Consider the following 10,263-nt stretch of genomic DNA (forward strand, 5'->3'; position numbering starts at 1 on the left):
ACACTGATTTCAACATTCATGGTGCGTATTCTGATATTGTTTTCAGCAATTGATGATCATGACCAGTGTATAAACGCACATGTATTAGTTATTCTTCGGTCAGGGGTGTTGACCAGCACATAATTTAAGATTACAGCTGTGGGGGTTGGGGATTTAGCTCAGTGGTAGAGAGCTTGCCTAGCAAGTGCAAGGCCCTGGGTTCGGTCCCCAGCTCCGGAAAAAAAAAAGATTACAGCTGTGCGTTAGCTTAGGTTGTAAAAATTGTCATGGAAATGGGAGTCAAGAAAGGCTGATGTATTTCTTTTTTAAAGGCGGTTTAAACAAGCCAGGCAGTATCGTACACGCCTTTAATTGTGAGTGTGAGGCCAGCCTGGTCTACAGAGCTAGTTTCTAGGACAGCCAGGGTTGTTTCGCAGAAAAAAATCTTGTCTCAAAAAAACAAAACAAAACAAAACAAAACAAGCCATGTGGAATGGGAGAATATAGTTCTGAAGAATGGTGTGCCGATTGTAGACTTATGCCCTTGGAAAGTTGGAGAACGGGATCATTGATACCTTGGTGGATAAAGATGATTGCTTCCAAACTGGACAACCTGAGTTCAGTTCCCAGCAACCACATGGTGACTTGCAACCGTCTATAATGGGATCTGATGCTCTCTTCTGGTATGTCTGGAGACAGTTATGGTGTACTGTACAGTGTATCAAACATAAATCTTTTAAATAAATAAGTACTGAACTAGTGAATTCTAGTTAAAAGTCTCCTGGTCTGGGATAACCATCCCCGCCACAGACCCTGCTAAGCGCAGCAATAGCTGCTAGGGTGCCAGAGGCCATGTCACCAAAACCCACCAGGACCCTAAGACAGAGCTGCCGTTCTCAGACATTTGGGTCTTTTGTGTGCTTGCTCAGTTTGGCTTGATTTGGTCTCAAGAAGGTTTCTATGTGTAGCCCTGGTTATCCTGGAACTTGCTCTGTAGACCAGATAAGCATCAAGCCCAGAGATCTACCTGCCTCTGCTGAGATTAAAGGTGTAAGCCATCATGCACCCTTTGGTTTGGTTTGTTTCCTTTTAGGCTGCGACAGTTTCTGCATGTAGCCCAGGCAGGAATGCTGGAATTAGGTGTGAATTACTGCATGACAGTGGCAGGCGTCGACCCTAAGCACAGCTCTCACTTTAGAGGAAGTGGCAGTTTGTTCTAGAGCCAAACCTGAGTGGCCATGATCCAGGGAGCACAGAGTTAGGTTACGCCACAGTCTGGTGTTCCAACATGGAAGCAGCTTCACGGGGTTGTTACAGGAATAGGACCAAGAAGGTCATAAATCAAGGCACTTTTACTTACTTTGTTTCTTGAGTTTTGTTTTGTTCTTGAGACAAAGTCTGTGTAGTCCTGGGTATCCTAGAACTCACTATGTAGACTAGGCTGTCCTGGAACTCACAGAGAGATCTAAACCTGTTCCTCCCCAGGGCTAGGATCAAAGCCTGCACCCTCCCAGTAGAGGAACAAGGACACCAACCCACCCATGAAACTTTTGACCCAAAATCTGTCCTGTCTAAAAAAACTGGAGGAACAAAAACCGGAACAGAGACGGAAGGAATGGCCAACCAATAACCGGCCCAACCTGAGGCCCATCCCATGGGCGGGCACCAATCTCTGACACAGTTAGACTCGAACTAACTGTCCTCTGAGAGACTCCACCCAGCAGCTGACTGGAACACACGCAGTAACCAAGCCAAATAGTGTCTGGAGGTCAGGGACTCTTATGGAAGAGTTGGGGAAGGATTGAAGGCCCTGAAGGGAGATAGGAACTCCACAGGAAGACCAACAGAGTCAACTAACCTGAACCCCAGGGGGCTTTCAGAGACTGAGCCACCAACCAAACTCAGGCTGGATGGGGGCCCTCAGCACACAGGGAGCAGGATGCGCAGCCCCATGCCGGTCCCCCAACGACTAGAGAGGGCGCTATCCCTGACTCTTGCTTGCCTTCTTCCCCTACCTGGGTTGCCTCAGGGGAAGAGGATGTGCCTGGTCCTGCAGTGATTGGATGGGTTGGTACCCACCCCGGGGTGGACGGGGCTCCCCCTTCTTGGAGGAGAAGAGAGGAGGGTGGGGGAGGGACCGTGCAGAGGACAGAGGTGGCTGGGATCGGGATGTAAAGTGAATAAATTAATTAACGGAGAGGGAAAGGAAAAAGCCTAAGCCTGAGCCTGAGCCGTGGCACCCAGATAAATGAAGGCATTTTTCTTTTCTTTTCTTTTTTTAGGAGCTGGGGACCGAACCCAGGGCCTTGCCTAGCAAGCGCTCTACCACTGAGCTAAATCCCCAACCCCCAAATGAAGGCATTTTAAAACCGCCTCCAAAGAAACATCAGAGAAGTGGTTCACCACCACCAGGCAGACCGGCCTCAATAGCTGTCTGTCAGCATTCTTAGCCTCCCTTCCCCTGAGAGAAGAGGGGTTTCTTTCTTTTTTCTTTTTTAAGATTTTATTTATTTACTTCATGTATGTGAGTACACTGTCGCTGTCTTCAGACACACCAGAAGAGGGCATTGGATCCCTTGACAGATGGTTGTGAGCCACTAAGTGGTTGCTGGGAATTGAACTCAGGACCTCTGGAAGAGCAGTCAGTGCTCTTAACCGCTGAGCCCCAGAAGAGGGGTTTCTAAGTTAACACATTCCACTGTTTTGTTTTTACCAGTTTATCAGGATGTTAGGTCTGACATAAAAGACTGGGTTGGCTCTTTAAGATTGAAAGCTAGCCTGTGAGAGGCTGTAATTAGGTTCCGGACCTCCAAGTTCCGAACTCTGCACAGTCATGGACATTTTAACCAAGCAGCCTTCCTCTCAGGAACCCTTGCTCACACAGTGTTTACTCCCAAGCTTTCAGTCTGAACTCAAATGAGCCACTCCTTGCACATGGGTCTGTTGCTTAGGCAGAATCTCCCTCAGCCTAAGCTGGTCTTTAGCCCCTGGTCACCCTACTTCAGCCTCCCTAGGCATGCAACATCCCAGTGGGTTCTGTACCAGGTTTCCCTCAGCATAGCACATCATTTCATTTTGTTTGGAAGGGGTGGTGATAGAGCCCAGAGCCTTAGAAAAGCTAGGCAAGCCCTCTGCCCCTGAGTCCACCCAGCCCTGCCAAATTGGTTCTTGTTGAGTAGGCTAGGCAGCCCAGGCTGACCTGCAGGTCTTAATCCTGCCTGAGCCTCTGGAGTGACACATTTAGTATTGATGGTAGGTAAACCTGTCCTATAGAGTGTGTGTGTGTGTGTGTGTGTGTGTGTGTGTGTGTGTGTGTGTATATATTATGTATATATATGTATGTATGTATATGTAAGTATATATATTCCCTCCCTCTCTATGCGAAAGCCAACAAGATGTCAGATGTCTTCCATTGCTTTCCATCTATTTCAACAAGAGAGTTCTCTTGATGACGGAAGCTTGCCGCTCTGCTCGGCCTGTGCCTGTCTCACAATGCAGAGGCTGCAGGTGCCCACACTATGCTCAGCGTTGCACGAACGTGCTGGGGACTTGAGGCACTACTGCTCATCTTATACATCAAACCATTTCTTTTGTTTTCCTTTTGGCAAAAAGGGTAAGGGTTAATTTCTCTTCCAGTTCATTTTATTTCTGTGTCTATATGAAGATCTCCTTGGAGCAGGGGTTATAGCCACTGGGAATCAAACTACGGTCCTTTGGAGGAACAGTAAATACTCTTTTTTTTTAAAAGATTTATTTATTTAATGTATTTGAGTACACTGTAGCTGTCTTCAGACACACCAGAAGAGGGCATCAGATCTCATTATAGATGGTTGTGAGCCACCATGTGGTTGCTGGGATTTGAACTCAGGACCTCTGGAAGAACAGTCAGTGCTCCTAACCACTGAGCCATCTCTCCAGCCCCAGTAAATACTCTTAATCACTGAGCCATCTCTCCAGTCCCCAGTGTTTGAGGGGTTTGTTTTGCTTTAGTTTTATTTTTAAGATTTATTATTTATTTTATGGATATGAGTACATGATTGCTGTCTTCAGACACACCAGAAGAGAGCATCGAATCCCATTACAGATGGTTGTGAGCCACCATATGATTGCTGGGATTTGAACTTGAGGTCTCTGGAAGAACAGTCAGCACTCCTAACCGCTGAGGTATCTCTCCAGTCCCTGGCATTTTGGGGATTTTGTTTTGTTTTAGTTTAGTTTTGATTTTTGAGACAAGGCTTCTCTGCATAGCCTAGGTTGGCTTTGAACTCGCACCAGTCCTCCAGCCTCAGCTTCCGGGTTGTTGGGATGACGTCCTCACACCACTGTGCTCAGCTTTAGATTTGGTCGGCAAAGAACTTTTACCTCTTGAGAAAACTCGACATCATTTAGCTCCACCCTGATAAAGATTTTCTGATTGTCACTGACTCAGAGCCCAGGAGGTGTGGCCCTGGATCTCTGGTGTGAAGCTGTCTGTGGTTTCCTTCCAGCTCCTTAAAACAAAATGTCATAACACATGCAGTGGGGCTGCCATCTCAGGAGCTATGGCCTGTCCCTCATGAGCTTCTCTACAGGGTCATTTTCTCAGGCCAGCTTGTACCCATAGCCGCACCTGTCTATCAAACACTCAGACCAGATTCCAGCTGTGCCCAGTTTACTCCTCTTTCCAGTCACTCGGTAGCTATGTTGCTGTCATTGTTGTTTAGCCTTTGGTGTTTGGGGACATGGATCCAGCCTCCCATATGCTGGGCAAGTGTTTCACCATGTGAGACAAATGCCTGGCTCCTCACTGGAGGATTCTAGGTCAGGGCTCTCTGCCGCGGGCAGTTGGTAACAAAGTTTCCAGTACATTCTAGACTTCATCGTAGAAGCTTGGAACTCAGTTATGAACAAGATAAATCCCTAATCTCAGAGAGACAAGGAACAACAGAAAATGTATTAACCTTTGGTGGGACCTAGTTGCACAGGCTTGTAATCCCCAGTTACTCCCGATGCTGAGTCAGAAGATAGAGTTTTGAAAGCTTCCTAGTCTACAGGGTGAGTTCAAGGACAGCCTAGGCTATGAAGCAAGACTCTGTCTCAAAAGAAAAGTTGGGGCTGGAGAAATGTCTCAGCAGTCAGTAGTTCTACTCTTGCAGAGGACATGAGTTTGGTTCATAGCTCTCATGTCAGAACCACGTGTAACTTTAGCTCCTGGAGCGTCGATGTCCCCTGTCTGGCTTTGGTAGACACCTGCACGAGTTTTTATATAATATACATGCATACATTCATAAATTCTAAAAATGACCTTTTTCTAAGTCCTTATCATCCTTTTTTTTTTCTTTTCTTTTTTTCGGAGCTGGGGACCGAACCTAGGGCCTTGCACTTGCTAGGCAAGCACTCTACCACTGAGCTAAATCCCCAACCCAGTCCTTATCATCTTTATCTGAATGCTGGGAGAATAAAGAGTGGTTTTCATTATTTTTTCTTCTTTCTTTCTTTCTTTCTTTCTTTCTTTTTTTTTTTTTTTTTGGAGACAAGGTTTCTCTATGTAGCCCTGGAACTCACTCTGAAGCCCAGGCTGATCTCATCAGAGATCCACCTGCCTCTGCCTCTGCCTCCTGTGTGCCTGGATTAAAGGCCTGCGTCATCACCGCCTAGCTCATCAATTTCTATAATTAAAAAAACCAAAGAGTCCCAGTCTAGACTTCCTGGGGTCATCTTTTTCCAAGACCTAAAAATCCTGTTTTTAAAATGAAAGTTATTAAAGAAAAAGAAGAGGGCTGGGGATTCAGCTCATTGCTAGAGAGCATGCATAGCATGAAACTGTTCAGCCTTACACTACCAAAAGATTACAATCTGCAGGGAAGAGAGATGGCTCAGTGGTTAGAACATGGGCTGCTTTTCCAGAAGACCTTGATTCTTTTCCTAGTACCCGCACTGTGGATCACAGTCATCTGTGACTGCAATTCCAGGGGATGTGACTGCCTCTTCTGGTTTCTGAGGGCACTGGGCACACACATACTATATAGATGTACATGCAGGCCAAATACCTACACATGCAAACTAAGTGAAATAAAAAAGATTATTTTCAGGAAAGCAGAGGATGTACCTGAGTAGTTGAACCTCTGTCCAGATGTACAAGGCCCTAAGTTCAATTCTAAGTACCATAGAAAAACACTGTTTGTGGGTGCTGGCAAGATGGCGCAGTGATTAAGAGGATTTGTCGCATTTGCAGAGGACCCACATTTGGTTCCCAGCACTCACTTTTGGCTTACAACCCGTATAACCCCAGTTCCAGGCGATCTGATGACTTCTTTTGACTTCTGCAGGACCAGGTATGCATATGGTACACAGACATACATACAGGCAAGACACTCATACAAACAAAAAATTACATATACATATACACATACACACATATCACATATATGTACATATACATATTGTGATGGTTTGTATATGCTTGGCCCAGGGAGAGGCACTATTCAGAGATGTGGCCTTGTTGGAATAAGTGTGTCACTGCGGGTGTGGTCTTAAGACCCTCACCCTAGCTTCCTGGAAGTGAGTCTTCCACTAGAAGCCTTCAGATGAAGATGTAGAACTCTCAGCTCCTCTTGCACCATGCCTGCCTGGATGCTGCCATGCTCCCGCCTCTATGGTAATGGACTGAACCTCTGAACCTGTAAGCCAGCCCCAATTAAATGTTGTCCTTATAAGAGTTGCCTTGGTCACAGTGTCTGTTCACAGCAGTAAAACCCTAACTAAGGCACATATATAGTAGATGGGACTTGTTTTAGGTGAAGGTGCCAGAAAAAATCTGGCTTAGGAGGTAACATTTGAACAAAAGTAGAATGAAGAGAGAGAGAAACTTAAGATAAAAAGGAACACCATTATAGATAGAGAGAATAGCCAGTTCAAAGATCCTGAGGTCAGGCAGGCTTGTTTTGTCTGAGGACCAGTGAGGAGGCCTCTATGACCACAGTGGATTAGTGGAGGAGAGAGAAGATGGGGGACAGAGAAGCCAGTAGTGCCCCAGAGCTTAACTGTTTTCCTTAAGGATATCTGGACATCTCCCACCGCTCTTCTTTCCTTCCTTCCTTCCTTTTATTTTATTGAGACAAGGTTTCACTATGTGGCCTCAAATTCACAGAGATCTATCTGCTTCTACCTCCTGGGTTCTGGAATTTTCTAAGCGTTGAGCATGTTTTTACTCATTCTTTAACACTCAGTGCCAAGGCCAGCTCCTCAGGGAAACCTGCCTGCTCACCACCATGGTAGAGTTGTCAATAGGCTTCCATAGAAATAGTGTTCCGCTCACGGTGTCCACTCTACAGATGGAGACAGCAGGACCTGTATCTAGTTATTGTTCTATTGTTGTGAATAAACATGACAATGGCAATTTTTGGTAGAAAGTATTTAAGTGAGGTGTGGTGTACAGTTTCAGGGGATTAATCCATTATCATAACCATGGTGGTGAATGGTGGCAGTCAGGCAGGCAGGCGGGTGGGTGGGCAGGCGGGCATGGCGCTGGAGCAGCAGCTGAGAGCTTACATCCTGATAACAGGACAATGCAGAGAGAACGGTGCAAAGTCTAGGCCTAGCATGGGCTTTGGAAACCTCAAACCCACTGCCAGTAACACACCTCCTCCAACAAGGCCACACCTTCTCGTCCTTCCCAGACAGTTCACCAACAAGGGACCGAACATTCAAATGTCTGAGTCTATGGGAGCTGTCCTCATTCAAACAACCACATGTGGAGCCGAGTGCCTTTGATATTAAGTCAAACCATGCCAAGGTCTGGAGATGCCATTAGGGGCGGGCCGTGAGAGTCGCAGGACAGCGACATTTCCTCAGATAATTAAAACAAATAAAAATCATTTAAACATTGGCCAGTGAAATTCCTCAGAGGGTAACGGCATCATCATTGATAACCAGAGTTCGAGCCCAGGACCATGGTGAACGATGAGAATGAGTCCTGAAAATTATCCTCTGTCCTCCATATATGCCATTGACAACACACGTGTTCTCTTGTACACACACACACACACACACACACAGAGAGAGAGAGAGAGAGAGAGAGAGAGAGAGAGAGAGAGAGAGAGAGAGAGAGAGAGGGGCTAAATATATTGGGCCAGAGAAATGGCAACAACTAGGAGGACTTTTTGCTTTCCTAGAAGACCCAAGTTTGGTTCCCAGCACCCCCATGGTGGCTCACGATCATCTGTAACTCTAGTTCCAGGGGATCTGATACCCTTTTCTGGCCTCCATGGGTACCTGGACTCATGGCCACATATCTACACACACACACATATATATACACATAAAAATACATTTAAATAAAAATGTTAAACATAATTAATTTAAACAAAATAAATGAGCAAAGAGGACCAGCCTCGGGGAGATGTGACAGGAAGACATTTTAGACCAGATAGCAACCTGTGCAAAGACCCTGTGGCTGGCAGCAATATGAAGAGACCAGAGTGGCTGGACAGACTACCTTGAAGGCCAAATGAGGCTGAGAAACCTCTTCTCAGACTCTCTGGCATGGAGAAGCAGAGCCCGGTGACACGGAACATGTCTGGGGTCCAGAGTAGACTGGAAAGAGGCCAAGGATGCCTCAGGGATCTGGTCGGACTTTTATCATCGCTGTGTGGAGATTTTACAATGAGTTCTTTGTCTGTGCCTTTTTTTTTTTTTTTTTTTTTTTTTTTGGTTCTTTTTTTCGGAGCTGGGGACCGAACCCAGGGCCTTGCGCTTCCTAGGTAAGTGCTCTACCACTGAGCTAAATCCCCAGCCCCTGTCTGTGCCTTTTAAAGCCCAGACTACAGCTGCTTCCAGTCCACCCAATTCCCTAGCAGACCGAGATAAAGACTTACTGAGTAAATGAATGCTAGAAGGTTGAAGGAGAATCTGGCTGGATTCCCAAGCCTCCTCCCCAGAGGCGGCCCAGAACCTGGCAGGCAGGGCCCCAGGCAAGGCTTTCTCCCTGCCAAGTCCGTGCCCTCCTCATCTGTAAGATGGGTGGGTTCCTTGCCTATTATGCAAGGGACTATGAACATCATGGCTTGATTATGAAAGCAAGGGGCGTCTCTCTTTTATCAATCGGCAAAAAGGAAGTTGGATGTCTGGTGTGGCAAGTTATTTTATTCCCTCCACAAACCTTTGAGGTAGAATGCGGATGTCAACTTGTTGAAGCCGTGAATGAACACAGATGTGGAGAGAGCAGGGGCAGCAGATGACAGAGGGGCTCCTCCTGGAAATGTCTAGACTTAGGCCCTGTTGGTCTGTGGTTTGGGGAAGAGAATGTAAGGAGGAGGAGGAGGCTGAGGGACAAGGAAGAGGCTTCTACTGTAATCCTGATAGTTCAGGGATGGTGTGCTGGCCCTGTTCAGGGCTTAGGGAAGGTGAACCACCCCACCCCCTAATGATAGAGTGCAGAAGAAAAGTGGTCTTGTAAGTTACTCACTGACCACCACACATTTGCCTTGGATGTGCGTGTATATGCACGTGAACACACACAATAAATAGTGTAAAGATTAAAACAGGAATGGAAGAGATGGCTGGGTATTTAGAGTATACTGCTCTTGTAGAAAACCAAGTCTGGCTTTATAACTTCATTTTAGGGGATCCCATGTCCTTTTCTGACGTCCAGAGGATCCCCACACATGTTTCATAACTCCCACAAAGAAACACATATATACACATGTGAGAAATCAAATATGAGTCTTTCCTAGCAAATAGTATACAACTTGTGTTTTGGACAGTTGTTAAAAAAATCGTTCTCGGGGGCTGGGGATTTAGCTCAGTGGTAGAGCGCTTACCTAGGAAGCGCAAGGCCCTGGGTTCGGTCCCCAGCTCCAAAAAAAAGAACAAAAAAAAAAAAAAAAATCGTTCTCTCCCCTACCTTGTAGGACTTTTAAGGAGATGTTTTAATTCTCCCCGCATCACAAAGGCCACCCTACTCCATTCTAGAAAATTGATTGCTTAGAGCAGTGACCCCTTTCCTCCTCAATTTCCTCTGCGCCAAATTTTTTTCAGACTAGCCAATTGAATAAGAGTGCGAGGTCACCTGAGTTAGAATAGAAACCAAATGCACTTCCTGTCTTCTCTTAGCTTTTCCGCAGCACACTGTTTTGATGAAGAGTAAAGTTTGCCTTGTTCGGACATTTCATTTTGAAGGGTGGCTTCTTCCTTTGCCATCCCGGAACTTATTTCTAACACACATGAATCAAAATAGAGTCTTTAAAACAATAAGCTAAAAGTGACAGCCACTAGCGTTTATTGCTCACTTGGGGGTCTGTACAC

This window comes from Rattus norvegicus, chromosome 19, assembly GCF_036323735.1.
Source record: "Rattus norvegicus strain BN/NHsdMcwi chromosome 19, GRCr8, whole genome shotgun sequence".
NCBI lineage: Eukaryota > Metazoa > Chordata > Mammalia > Rodentia > Muridae > Rattus > Rattus norvegicus.